Source organism: Hetaerina americana, unplaced genomic scaffold, assembly GCF_022747635.1.
Source record: "Hetaerina americana unplaced genomic scaffold, ioHetAmer1.1.p SCAF_12, whole genome shotgun sequence".
Taxonomy (NCBI): domain Eukaryota; kingdom Metazoa; phylum Arthropoda; class Insecta; order Odonata; family Calopterygidae; genus Hetaerina; species Hetaerina americana.
The window spans coordinates 27,580,497-27,595,945 of record NW_027286292.1 but is presented as its reverse complement, the minus strand read 5'-3'; positions in this window follow the sequence as shown (position 1 = coordinate 27,595,945).

Below are 15,449 nucleotides of genomic sequence, written 5' to 3'. Positions count from 1 at the left end.
TAGAAATAACATAACAGAGATTAGTTAGTAATTGAAAGAAAAGGTAATCTTATGAAAATACTAAAAGGAAAAAAACAATTTGCAACTTGCATAGGATTAACTTAAAACCGACTGACCACTACTATACTCCAAAATCATTCAAACTGTGTTTCTAAAATTAATAAAAATATGATAAAGTTTAGTTTAATTTGATGGAAAGTTTGTTCAAAAGAACTTTGTTTTGAGAGGCCACATGGCATTTATTTTACAACTGACAGTCTACTAACGTATGCGACACACAAATATTATACCAAAGTATTCATTTTCTGTTGTGTTTTAACGATTATTTTTACAGAGAAAGGGATCCAGTAGCACAGTTCCTTCGTGCTTGCATTCTATAGCGTGCTCACATTTGCCCTTTTCCCTCTCTCTGTAATTACCCCTCCACCATCCTCAAACATCATTCCCCAAAGTGACTTCCAGAGCCACACCCAAACGGGAAGTCCATTAACTGATTCTCACAACCCCACGTTTTGGGATCGTTTTTCCTTGCGGGAGCCAGTGAAAACTCAGGAATTGCGGAACTCAGGTTTGGCCTCGCCGTGAAATCCGACAAGAGATAATACGCGTAAGGCGACCTGACCCGTAAATACTATTATGCTAAAGCGAAACGTAATCATTATTTGTCATTGACATGATGCTATGATACATAATTGAGATAAATTATCGTATTTTAGCCGATGAAACAAATCGTTCTGAAACAACGGCTTTTCCTTCATACGAAAACGGGAAAGAAGGCAATATTTATCATTAATGAATGTATGTTCTATGGGCTGTGCAACTGGATTATTGATTTTAACTTTCAGATATTTTTAAGCGGGATGACTTACAATAAACATGAGATGCTGATTTTAAGTACATTTGTATCATGCATGAAATTAATTCTCTTTATTTTGAATATGAACCAAGTCATTAATATCATGCATGATAATGGCTCGACCTCGTGAGAAAATCACGGAAATTTAAATCGAAGTTCAAGTATAGAGATATTATTTTAATTAGAAGTGGCGGTCCATTCTTAAAGGATCAACAAGTAATTACTGGAGTTGAAAAAATCGCATATTTTATGTGTCTAATTATGAATCAATCAGGTAATCATGTTAGTTTTAAAAATTTCAGCATTATGTTATATGTGTTTTAAGGAGACAAACTACGTGCTCTTGGTAGTTTTCCTCAAACATGGAATTCTTATTTTATGTGTTTCCGTTTATGGCAAATTAGGAATAACTAGAGTCGATGGAAGAACCTCTTCAGTATTCATCTAAATCAACAGAATACCCCGCAAGCTGACGCAAGGACGTGTGGCTGGGGGTGGTAGGTCACCAACCATTCTGCCTACACCCACTATTTCTTCATGCACGTGGCACCCCGTGATCCACCAAAATCATTTTTTGTGGCAGTAAAAATTATTTTTGAAAGCAGACAGTGTTTATTTGAAAATAACAACAAAGAAAGTGTTTTGTACACCTTACTGCGATCTAATCAACCCAACATGGACTATTTCTTTTTCCATAGACCTCCAGGCTCAGATGTTAAAACGCTCCATGTACTGGATGAACAAATATACCAATTTATACGTAAAAATAATAACAGCATCAACATAATTGGTGCTGGCTTTAATCTCCCTGGTATCGATTGGGATAATGATAGCGTTAAATCTTGATGAATAGATTCGTCCGAATGCTACACGTGGCTGGAGGATTCCGAGCCGCCGAGGGCACCTGCCTCGTGTCTCTTCTCACAACAAAGGAGTGTCTCATTTCCGTAGGTTGGTTGATTGGAGGGTCGTCTCTCGGGGTACGGGAAGGTAACACTGCGACGAGGAGTGAACTCTGCGTAGGGGTTTCAAATTTATTATATCTGCGTAGGCAGATCCCATCCCCGCCTCCAACAGGTACAGGTGCTGTCGGATGACGGCACCTACCACTCCTACCCCTACACTGCCTACGGTAAGACATCAGGGCTCGGCAAGGGAGGGAAGTTTCATATTAGACAATTCTATGTCCGGCGTATACGAGGGCGGTTCAATAAGTATCCGTGTTAGAAATGAAGAAACCATTTTTTCAAAAACATTTTTTTTATTTTTCAACATTGGCCCCTTTTAGAAAGATGCACTTCTCCCAACGTTTCGGCCATTTTTTAACCCCTCCAAAAAATAAGATTTGTCGAACTCTCCAAAATACGCCTCTGTCTCGGCGATAACTTCCTCGTTTGAGCTAATTTTTTTTCCCGCGAGCCATTTCTTCATGTTAGGGAATAAGAAAAAGTCGCAGGGAGCTAGATCGGGTGAATACGGGAGTGCGGCAGCAATTCATAACGTAGTTCATGCAGTTTGGCGGTGACAAGACAGTTGACGGCCGGATCAGCTTGTTGTCCACCGTGAGCAATTGCGGGACCCATCGGGCCGACAATTTTTTCATCGCCAACTTATAATGTAAAATATTAATTGCCGTTCCGGTCGACACACCCACGGCTTCTGCTACTTCGCGCACTTTCGTTCGGCGATCATTGAGAATCATGGCGTGGACTTTTTGAATGATTTCCCCGGTAACCACGTCTGCCGGGCGTCCTGGTCGCTCCTCATCAAAAACAGACGTTCGCCCACGCTTAAATTCGTTGAACCAATATCTAACTGTGGTCATAGATGGCAAAGTGTCCCCATAATCAGCATCCAACTTTGCTTTTATCTCCTCGCATTTCTTCCCATCCAAAAACAAAAAGCGAATTACCGACTGATACTGCTCTTTTTCCAACTTGGCGAAAATCATGAAGCACGTCTTACTCGAATGGCTGCCAAATCCAAACTAACCTTTAAATCAGTCTGAAATTTGTTTCACCATCGTTCGAAGGATGGCAGCACACGATGATAACATAAACTTCCCTCAGGAACGCCCTTTGTCGTCAAACACGGGTACTTATTGAACCGCCCTCGTAATGTATCCACTGCGCCGCTGAGTCCAGCAAGAGGGAGGTGCTGGATTCTTGTCGTCCTGGTGTATGCCAGGCGGCGGGATACCCCAGGCGACGCAGCCGGTGATGGCGGCCGTCAGTAATACGGGTTGCTCAAAGCTACGCATTGTGGCTCATGTGGGGACAAACGACGCCTCGGAACGTGGATCTGAAGAGATCCTGCGCTCCTTTAAGGAGATGCACTCGTAGGTGAAACGAGTCGAGACGGAGTTGAAAGTCCCAATTAAATTAAGTATATGTAGTATTGTGCCGCGTATTGACCGCGGAAGGCTCGTTTGGCGCCGAATAGAGGGCTTAAACTAAAAATTGTTGTGATTTTTACGGGAAATTGGTGCGGAATATGTTGATCTGAGGCCTGCCCTCTCATCGTGTCGGGTACCCCACAATCGCTCCGGGGTCCATTATACTGCCGAGGCATCGCAGTTTGTAGGACGTAAGTTACACGAACATGTTTCGAGGGTTTAGCATAGATGGCAGGCAAGAGCGCAGATCATATTGGGATAAATAAAGTAGAATCCAGCGCTTTTTGTCACTTCAGATAAGGTTCCGCCTCTCAGATCCCAAAAATAATCAAACAAACAAGCACTTGGGTTAAAAAACATACAATCCACGCAAAATTAATAAAATTGGTGTCTCGAAATACATAAAAGATAGTAATGCGAGTGAATGTAATAATTGTGTGTTTTTTAACCAAGAACCGTCGCGACACAGTTTTGAGAGCATACATAAAACCGTAAAAAAAAACGTGATTGAGCAAATAAAAATTAAAACATTAAATTTCCGTAGCATTTGAAACAATATATCGGATATTGAGCATATTTTGTAAGTACATGCGCAGACATAGTAGTTGGAACGGAGAGTTGGCTCACGGGAGATATAGGAAACAGACTTGAGACTTTTTTAACAAACCTCGTATTTAAATGTGACCCACCATGGAGATTTAGTAGATATACACGTAAGGATACACATGTACATGGATGGACAGCTGTATATGGACTACAGAGACCAATAGTTTATTGTGGCATACTATATTAATAATTTAGGAGCCTTTGGAATGGGTCATAGGGAAATGATATTGGAAAACATTTGGAAACTTTGGGGTCGCGTTAAATATGTTCTTAAAAACGTTATGCCTTCTTAAAAGTACACCCTTTCAACGCATCTATTCCATAGTGAATTTAGATAACTCAATCTATTCAACAACTCAATGACAGCCGATACAAAGAACACTTTAAAATATGTCTTAAATATTTTACGCGAAGGAATGAAGACATGCATCCCATCCAAACTTAAATGCGATGGTAAGGAAACTAGATGGTACAACGGAGAAGTCATATCGGCATTAAGAGGGCAAATAAGGCTACAGTCAAATTTCAAAAAGAGTTTAAAAAGTGACGATACAGTATATGTGAATACATCCAAACAGAAACTAAAAGAATGTCGTAGTCAGACGAAAAGTATTATGCGCACAGCACTACACTCTTTTAAATCTAAAATGCTCAGCGAATATCTTGAGTCAAATCCAAAGTCATTCTGGTCCTATGTTAGGGAAATAATGGGTAAACGTCCAACGGTGCATTCTTTGAAAATGGAAAATTTACAAATTATTGATCCAATATATTTCTTAACTCAGGGTTTTAATCCAACAGTTCCTTCAGTACTAAAAGACAGATAACTTGAATTTACTTGCTATTGATAACTGATTATAGTGGTTTGTATTTAATCACGTCACCACAAAAATGTTATAAACTTAATAAATTAGGTCTTATTTAGACAGCAAAAAAGTAATCGTAAAGATATTCAAGCCCTTTAAATAAGAAAATAAAAATAGCTTTCATCCGTTTCACATGCAAATAAATTTTTAGAACTTATTCTCAAACCTACCAATGAATACAAGCACAGCATTAGTTCGCTAGGGTGTTGATACAACTAGATTCGTCCTTACATACCTAACCATTTGCCATTGGTGCGTCTATTGATGGCCCAGATTCTACTTAGAAAAATTTAGCACTATTCAAAATTCCCAAATCCGCCAGCTTTTATTCCTCGTAGTCTAACTAGCCGTTATTGTGGAAAACATCAAAAGTAAGTGTTACCACAGAATTCACCTTCTAAAGCAGAATGTAGTCGGCAGAATAGCCTTATCATATTTTAGAATATATTCTTGTAAGTAAACTATATTCATAATTTCTGAGCCTTAGGCATGGGTCATAGGGAAATGATATTGGAAAATGTTGGTTGACTTTGGGGTCGCGTTTAATATTTTCTTACAAAATGTTATGTCTCCTTAAAAGTACACCCTTTCAACGCATCTATTCCATAGTGAATTTAGATCACTCAATCACGTGTCTACTTGGAATCAACGAAGTCAATAGTTAATTATTCCAAATCCAAGAATATCAGATTAATTATTTGACTAAGGGGTAAAGGTTAAAGAATATTTATTTCTTAGGTAATCTACCGGTTAAAGTAAGTTTTCGATGGACAGAACAACCAAATGGTATCTGATAATAAAACACAATACAATATCCTTCTCCAAAACAAGTCTCTCTTCATCTCTGTGTACTTCCTTCCTCCCTTCATCCCGTCCAACATCCCTATCCTATTCCTGCCCTTTTACGCATTTGCCCAACATTCTCCCCTCTATCGCAGTCTTCAGCATTCCACTTACAATCAATATGTATTTCATCCATTTTTCCTGCCTCCTAATGATTTCTCCCGACAATCCCCTCTCCTAGCCCAACATACCTTGCCTTTCCTTTTTTTACCTTTCGGACCATTTTACCTTCTCCATCCTTCTCCACACCTACATTTTAAAAGCCTCCAATCTACGTCTATCATCCTGCTTCAATGACCACGTTTCCGCGCCTTACAAAACCACGCTTCAAATCAAAGTTTATTGGAGCCTTTTCTTAGTACCCTTACTCAACCTCCTTGTCATCAACTCCCCCCTCCTTCTAAAAGCTTTTTTCCATAGGTCAATTCTTCCCCTTTCGTCCCTACTACTTTGACCATTTCGGTCCAAAACACTTCCAAGATACGTAAACTGTTCCACCTGCTCTAGTTTTTGCCCTCCTGTTTTAATGTTTTGCTCAGCCTTTGTCTTTCTGGAAAATCGCATAACCTTTGTTTCCTTAATATTGATTGTCATCCCATATCTATCGCACTGAATTTCCAAGTCACTCGGCAATGCTTGCAACCCTCTGACTGACTGACAAACTGTAGCTTGGTCATCAGCAAACCTAACTGATTTTACAAACTTACCGCCGACTTTCATACCTATCTCTAGTTCGGTGGTGGCGGTGAATTAACCTCCATGGTATGGATTTGGGGCAGCATTAGCGTTAAATCACGGACCCGCGATCGCGAATGTTGCAATTCCTTAATAGAATTGGTGCAAAGAAACTCCCTCCATCAAGCAGTACGCATACCCACCAGTGGAAAGAACATATTGGACCTATTTCTTACGAATACAGCGGAACGCATTATCAGTGTATCGACTGACGAGGGCTTGAGGGACCATAAAACAGTTAATGTCAACTTTGACGTAGAAATAAAAATGATCGTTGAACCAAAAAGAAAAATTTATGATTACCATAAAGCTGACTTTGAAACTTTTGCCAGTCAATTAAATCTCCATTATCCAAGTTCAAAACGCGCTTAATTCATGCAACAGGAAAAAATCTGGACACGATTTATCAATATTATGCAAAAAGGTATCGCAGATTTCATCCCTATATAGCACGTTAAAGCAAATCGCTACCCCAGATGGTAGAATAAAGACGTTAGAAAAACCCTTCGAAAGCAGAGAATGTTGCGCTCTAGGGTAAAAAAAAGCAGGCGTGAACACATCATCCTAGGAGAATAAACAGTTATTGGACAAGTATATATCCTCTAAAATTGAAACCAAAACACAATTACGTAGTGCTTTACAAGATTTTAAACGTAAATTACTATGCGAGTATTTGGAAACTGGCCCTAAAGCTTTCTGGTCATATGTTAGGGAAGTAACAGGGGGTAAGCAAACCGTGGCTTGCTTAAGGGATTGTAACAATATAATTCATACTGACAGTGAGGGTAAAGCTAACATTCTAAATACATTCTTCCAAAGCGTTTTCATGGACGATGTTGCCACCGCGTATCTCCAAGGAACTATGCATACTCAACCCATGGAAAAAATAACTGCGGATGAACTAGGAATTGTCAAACTTCTAAAAGAGATAAAACCCAACAAATCCCAGGGTCTCGAACATATACCAGCTACGGTGACAAATCATTTAGCTCCTAACATCGGGCAATACCTCGAAGTTATATTTACAAAATCCCCCACAGACTGCAAAGTCCCTAAGAATTGGAAAACCGCGCAAATAACGCCTATTTTTAAAAGTGGTAACAGGGAGGACCCCAGTCATCAAGAACCCATTTCTCTCACTTCTATAAATTGCAAAATTTTGGAGCACATAATCGTCAGTTCCGTAATGAGATGTCTTGATGCCTTTTTAAAGTGACAATCAACAAGGATTCAGGAAAACCCACTCATGCGAGACCCAATTAGGATTTCTCACACATTACTTACTTTTATCGGGTGAAAATGGTGGGCAAGTGGATGCGATCTTTTTAGATTTTCAAAAGGCAATGGTAATGGTTCCCCATGGTAAACTAATTCATAAATTGAAGGTCGCAGGTATAAACAAGGGCGCAATAAATTGGGTTGAAGATTTTTTTCAGAGCGGGAACAGAGGGTAGTCCTAGACGGCCACACACCTTTTTGGTGGCTCGCCGGGTATTGATGTAGATGTAGACGGCGCTAGTTCCGACAGCTTACGAGTCACCTCGGGGGTACCTCAGGGAAGTGTAATCGGGCCGTGAAAAGTAAGATTAGGATGTTCGCGGATGACACGATGATTTATCGGGAGATATCTAGGGATGACGATCGTTTAATTCTAGCAGAGGATCTAGATTGCATTGCTAAATGGTGTTCAAAATGGGGATTGTCATTAAATCTTAATAAATGTTCGGTGGCAAATTTCTTTAAAATATCAACGGAATGTGTTTACAAATGAGCTGGAGTTGGCCTAGAAGTAGCTGATACGGTAAAACACCTAGGTGTTAAATTCACTAAAGACTTAACTTGGGTGACCCACATACGTAAAGTCTGCGGGCAAGCATATAGAAAATTGGGATTAAATAGACGCATCGTTGGCAGAAATGACTCCATGGTCAAGGAATGTTATTACCACGCTCTTGTAAGGCATCATTTAAAATATGCATGTGGTGAATGGGATTTGAGTGAAAAATACCTCATTCGGGAAATTGAGAAGGTTCAACGCCGGGTAGCCCGTTTCGTTAAAAACCCTTACGACAAAACGAAAAGCGTCATCGCAATGCTTATGGAGTTGGGGTGGGAATCATTCGAAGAAAGACGATTCAATGCTAGGTTGAGCTTACCAATTAAATTCAGATCCGCATGTTTCAGCACCGAGGTCTCGCAAATTATTCGCACTCCAACATACATTGGTCGCTTGGTTCATGAATATAAAATTCGGGATATAGATACCTGGTCTAGCAGACTCAAGGAATCCTTCCCACGGCCAATACGAGATAGCAACTGCAGAGTTAGAGAGAGCAAGTATCCCACTTGACGACCTCAGCGTCTCGGAAATAATTAGCTTCAACCAAACGCATGCACTTTCGCTAATCGCGTCGATTTTGTTGCCAAATACCCTCCTGCATGAACGCATGGGACTGCCATTTAATGATTGTAATAATCGGTGCAATGCTGCCTGATTTTCTGTTCTATTCAAGCTTACCCTTCCATCCTTCGTCTCTTAGGGGGGACGCCTCACGCCGTCTGCTGCCAATAGCGGTGAGTCACATTCCCTACCTGTGACTTTAGGGGCAGAGACCAAGAGTTTGCATGTCGATGTAATTGTAGAATTTCCCCTTCCTACTTTCTAATTCTGCATGGCCTGTCTTGTTATGGCGAAGGCCTGTCATATAAATGATTGTGGTTCATTTTTATTTGGAAGGGAAATTAATTACGTCTTCTTACTCCTACTAGTACCGGTTGCCTAACTGGCTTACCACTTGCCAAAATTCGTGTTGTCCTGAATGATGCTGCACAAGGCAAACTGGCCCTACGGTTGCGCGAACCACAGGGTTGGATTCTACGACTAATGTGGCAGAACACGCACTGAATAGCGGTCGTCGGCCGGCACACCCTGGGGGAGGACAGGATCAGGCATCTTTGAAAAAACACGGATATGATAGAGCCACTTTCCAATCCGAGCGTACACCGGCAATAAAACGAACGCGAATGGGTGCTATAACCCACGTGGTGCGAAAAAGGAACACGAATGGCTACTATAACCCACGTGGTGTAGAAACAAACGGAGATTGGTGCTAAAGCCAGCGAAGCAAGGACATTTATTTCGTGTTAAGGTAATACACAGCTTATGTATGGAGTGATCTTCTCGAAGCTAGGCAATTTACTAATGGTAGCTCCTCTTACCCATCTCTTCTCTACCTTAAGTCTGCGTATCACCATTTGGCGAGATCTCTACAGGCAAGTAGTGTGAAAGTATCCAATATGACACCCTAACGGCAACTTAGATGGCAGCCGTGCGCTACAGGATGATGCCCCCACACAGCAATTCCATATTTCAGTCGACTACGAATGAATACATGATTAACTGATAGGTGCCTTACCATCATCAGCCAGGGTCAATTTTCCTCATAAGGTAACAACCTATAGCAACTTTAGGGCTTATGTTATCAACATAGTAGGATAGTCTCTCATGGACATATATCCCCAAAATTTTGTCACAGTAGAAGACTTATGAGGATTCATTTCTCCTCAAATGTGGCCAGTTAATAATTATAATTGAAGTACTGCTGTTCCTTCAGGCCCAACCCAGTGGGATACTGAAGTCCAAGACAATTTTGTAATATTCTAATTTTTTAAATAAACCTAACCACAGTTATGCCAACCAGATTCAAAGTTTAAAACTTGCAGTAATTAGGAGTCTCTCATCTCCACGGTAATCTATTTTCCTGTTCATACCACTTTTTCCCCAATATTGACTTTACTTGTTTCTTCATTAACTATCGTTGAGATTAATATTCTTAAAAAAACATTCCTCCAATGGGCTAGATTTGTGACATTTGTGTTTTATATGCATGACCTTTGAAAAAGGCAGGTTAATTCAAGAAACCATGAAAAGAGTAGATATTAATGCATTGCTCCCTGACAACATGGGAGTATCATACAGGCCTGTACATTGGTCCTGATCTTAAAGTAGTTATATAACATACAATTAAGCTATTACTTAAAGTCTTTCATGATTCAGAATAACATAATTATTCTATTTTAATGGCTGGTTTCAAAAACTGCAATTTAACAAATGTCTCCATCTTCAAAAGATGAAATGGGTTGGCATGTCACACGACTAGGGTACTAAATATCTATATTTACTTTTACATAAAAAATGCAATTATTCCAGTTATGTGTAAACAGCTACCATCACATACCATGGTTTTCTTGTGAATTGGAACATTACAGAAACCTGGGGAAATAATCACTGTTTAGTTTCTGCAACATTACATAACTGTCGACAAAACATGGATACAATACTATATTCCAAAGACAAAGGATAAGACTAAACAGTGGGTTTCCTAAAGGCGGTCTGGCTCTAAAAAAGGTGAAGGTAGTGAAATGGGCAAATAAGGAGATGGACATGATTTTTTGGAATCATCTACATAACTCAAAACAATATCATGGATACTGTCAACCATGTTTTATCCATATTTGCCTAGTTATGTATTGATAAGAAAACTCAACTGTAATGCAACAGAAAAGCACCAGACCAGCCTCAGAATCAACCACACAATTGTGTCTATTCTCCACTCAAAGTAAACGCACCCATTACAACAAGATTTTTTCACACCCAGTTTTTCGTGCGAAGTTGAAAGCATTGTCTTGTGATATGTATGTGGCCTCAACTATTTTGCAAAATTTGATTGATTGTTCCTCAAAACCATATCATGGATTTTTTCCATAATTTTGGAGGGAGTCACTTCAACTGAATGTACAGAATACACGCAATGTTCATCATTTGTGGATGTATGGCCACATTTAAACAAAGCTACTATATCATTAACAGTTACAAAGACAGGAACAGATGTACTACAAACCTCACTCAACTCTCCTTTAATCTTTTTCAGCATTAAGTCTTTTAATAGAAGGGTTTAATAACAGCAAAATTTTTTTCATTTTTCTAATAAATAACCATTTACTGCTTAAATGGACTATGAAAATAAAACCAAATGATGGATACTATATTGACACTTAAACAGCATTCTAGTGAATGATACTTACTAAAAGCAAATCTTTTCGGTCATCAAGAGTTCCATCTATTGAATTTACTAAGGACTTGTTTAAGAACCGACATAATTAACAGAGCATTGATCAATCACAGGAGTGACATCTCCATGTTTATACGTGCCTTTAGGACATACCTTGAGGGAATAGTAACTTCCATGACATATATCTATTAAGAATAACATAATCCTAAGTCATGTTTGCACCATAGGACACATTTGAGAGTTTAACCAGACTTGAATGCAAAAAATGGGATGCAAAATGAACTGATTTCTCTAGTTTTCATCTTCCAAGTTTTATAAAGATCTTTCCACAAAATTCCAGGAATTTTTACCAGACACAAAAATACATCAATTTTGACCAGATTAATGAAGTTATTGAACACTTCATTAAAAATCTCTGAAAATGGACCATTCCCTGCCAAAAATTTGATTCAATAAACAATTCATACAGTTTTTGCTAAATTAGTCATTTTAAATGTAGGTATCTTCATGCAGAGCCGGTGCAAAACTGCTAATCACCTAAGATATCTTCGGGGGTGTAACTTATATTCTTGATTTTAGGCTTAGTTAAAATTAATTACATCACCTTCTTTGACAGTCCCTTCTGCCACATAATTACCATCCAATGACTTTATATAATAAGTCCTAAAAATACCTATCAAATTACTAAACCATTAAAAAAAATTTAAAATATTACATCATTAAAGGTATGATGAAAAAGACCAAAAATTACACTGATGCACTTTTTCAATAGACGGGAAGTTCAAAACAAACCATGACATGCATATAATTGCTAACAGAAAAGTTTGCTATTATTTCAATTTTGGGGTGAAGCTTCCCTGATACCTTCTGAAGTTCAAGTAACCATATGGTCAATAAGAAAGATACAACACCTCCACGTAATAATGGCAAGCATATGCGAGTTTAGTTACAGCATTTGGATATAATTAAATCAAAAAAACAACAAATGAAAATATTTCTTTTTAATTTATTTCACACTGTTATAATTGATGATAGGAGCGAAAATGAAAATGCACTTTCTTAAAAAGAAAGACAGGCTATATGTGTTCAGACAAGAAACTCTGATTTAACAATTGACGAATATCATCACAAAATAACATCAAAAGCACTAAATTACCAATTGAAAAGAAAATTTCATGAACACAATCTTAACTATTTAACTTAATTGCACTATTTGACAATTTATACAACTTAATCACACAAGTACTGTATTTTGCAGCCCTTATTTTTAAACAAATATTTGAAACAATTATCAGACTTTCTACAGTTTTTGACATTACAAAATATTGACAAACATTGGCATTAGATTACTGTGGAATGTATTTAAAATACTATCAAAAATGCCCCTTCCATGGACTTCAACCTTGACATGGTGGAAGGGCTTGTGCCTTCGGATGATGACCAGGATAATTAAAAAAAGGATGTAGAGCAAGGCAAATGATTACTTAGGAGATCATCAGTTTCGGTTCAGGAAGGGGAGAGGCACACGTGATGTCATTGAAGTTATGAGATCACTAATCCAGAGGAATATAGAATACAATCAGGATGTATTTGCCTGTTTCATAGATTTTGAAAAAGTGTTTGATACAGTGAATTGGGAAACACTCTTGAGTATATTGTAGAAAATAGGAATAGATTGAAGGGACAGGAGGCTAATCCGCAACATGTACATGTCTCAGTCTGCTCAGACGCAAGTGGGGAACGTAGAGTCCGGATGGGCAGTGTTAGAAAGAGGTATAAGGCAGGGTTGTCCATTGCCACCAGTGCTGTTCCTCATATATGAGGAGGAAATGATTAAAGAGGCATGGGAAGAACCGGAGGTAGGAATGAAAGTCGGAGGGGAATTCGTTAAATCAGTAAGGCTTGCTGATGACCAAGCTCTTGTTTCTCAGTCAGTCAAGAGGTTGCAAGTATTGCTGAGTGAATTGTAAATTCATTGCAATAGATACGGCATGAGAATTAATATAAATAAAACAAAGGTTATGCGATTTTCCAGAAAGAAAAAGGCTAAGCTAAATATTACAATAGGAGGGCAAAAAACAGAGCATGTAGAAAAGTTTACATATCTCGGAAGTGTTTCGGCACAACACAGTCAAAGGAGTAGGGATGTAAGGAGAAGAATTGTGCTAGGCAAAGAGGCTTTCACACGGAGGAGGGAGTTGATGACAGGGACGTTGAGTAAGGATATTGAGAAAAGGCTCATTAAAACTTTGATACGGAGCATAGTTATGTACAGCGGGATGATAGACATAGATTAGAAGCTTTTCAAATGTGGGTGTGGAGCAGGATGGGGAAGGTTAAATGGATCAAAACAAAAACAAATTAGGAAGTACTAGGAATGGTGGGCAAGGAGAGGGGCTTGTTGGGAGAAAAACTAAGGAGGCAGGAAAAATGGTGCTTTGGTTGGCAGTGGGATATTGAAGACTGTAATAGAGGGGAGAATGTTGGGCAAATGAGGAAAGATCAGGAAAGGGTTGTCGGACAGGATGAAGGGAGGAAAGAAGTACACAGAGATGAAGGACTTGATGTAGAATAGGTTGCTGGATTGTTTTGTTAGGAGTAACAAAATATTTATTTGGTAGTTGTGTCCATCCAAAACCTACCTTAACCGGTAGATTACTTAATAATAGTAATCAAAATTGCTTCAGGAATTAAAATCCAAAGTAGTAGTATATTCCGGATAACTACCTTGGAAATGCATTTCTGAAACAAGGGTACAGTAAATAGCTTGAGCAGTCACACAATCTTGTATATCAAGAAATTGCATGTACTCAGGCCCTGTTTAATAACATCGGGTTAGATCCAATGCTTATGTCATTACCACAATGTCTGATCACACCATGTTATGCACACATAAAAGTCATTCTTGTTTCTTGAAAGCACTATTTACATTCAAGCAGCATTATTTAAGTTCTTATTTACATATATGTTTTCAATTTCATAACTCTTACATTCTAATATCAGTTTGGGTGTAAACAGTAGTCCAACACTTTCATAACTTGCATAATTTCCTAACCAATGGCCAGTAGAGATATAATTATCCACCAATTTTGAATCTAAGATGGACATTTGATTGAGTTCTGGTCCCATACACCCTCTGGAGACAACACCTATATTTCTATTGGCTCAATATCTTTTCCAAGATGACTTTGAGCTACACCAATAACTTGAAGTTGTTGTAGCAGCTTTAGGGGAGGCGATCGACAGCTAAGGTCATTTGCGCCATTAGGAATGGATTGGAAAGGAGGAAGGGTGGGGGAAACCAAGCATTGGCATTAGCCTACTATTAACAAAAGGCACCAAGGATTCCACAGTTTAACATCCCATCCAACAGATGGCATATTCACTCAAAGTGCTCTCCAAAAAGCTTTTCAAGCAGGGATCGAGGTGTCATCACTCCTAACTGGAGATTAGTTCAGATTTTCTCCAGAAAATCAAATATTGCAACAATTGCTTGTTTCATAGCAGGTATTATCGACCTTGTCATTATTCCAGCTTGTAACTGGCCAATAAGTTTTTCTTTAACAGTTCCCAGTAGAACCAAAATCTCATTAGAATCTATTAATGTCATCAAAGAGCCACCGCCTCTTTGCACTGAAAGAACATGTGACAAATGCATGTTTACACGAGGACCTAGAGATCCTAACTGCTCTTCTAAAGCGCTAAGAATTCTCAGTGTTTGAACCAAACTGTTTAGAGAATGCTCCATACATAAGTCATGCTCACTACTCACTTTTAGTGATGCAATATGTGGTTCAATAGTACCACCAGTCTTCCATGCACTTCTTACATCTGAGCCAGTAACAGGTTTTCTATTGGGGTATGTATGATGCTGAAGGGGTGAGATGTTTGGCCTTACTAATAGTTTGGGAGGTGGAGGAGGTATCCAGTCATCCTCACCTTCACAGTATAAATGCCTTTTTTTACCTCTCTGATTACTTGCAAAGCACTCTTGTGGCTTCTCCATTTCAGAAAACCCAAGTCTTTTCCTTAATGCATCTATTTTTTCACAGAATTCCTGATTCAGCAACTCATCC